The following is a 277-nucleotide window of genomic DNA, read 5'->3' as shown; positions in this document are numbered from 1 at the left end:
CGTCTTCTTATAATAATTATATGGGCTTTTTATTTTTTTTCGTCTCGGGACGTTTATTTCAAGACGAATATTATTTACGTCTTCTCATAATAATTATATGGACTTTTTTATTTTTTTGTCTCTCGGGACGTTTATTTCAAGACGAATATTATTTACGTCTTCTCATAATAATTATATGGGCTTTTTATTTTTTTCGTCTCTTGCGACGTTTATTTCAAGACGAATATTATTTACGTCTTAAAATAATTATATGGGCTTTTTATTTTTTTCCGTCTCT

Source organism: Rhagoletis pomonella, unplaced genomic scaffold, assembly GCF_013731165.1.
Source record: "Rhagoletis pomonella isolate Grant_MI unplaced genomic scaffold, Rhpom_1.0 Rhpom_scaffold_00001, whole genome shotgun sequence".
Lineage (NCBI taxonomy): Eukaryota > Metazoa > Arthropoda > Insecta > Diptera > Tephritidae > Rhagoletis > Rhagoletis pomonella.
Note: the sequence above shows the minus strand (reverse complement) of the source record.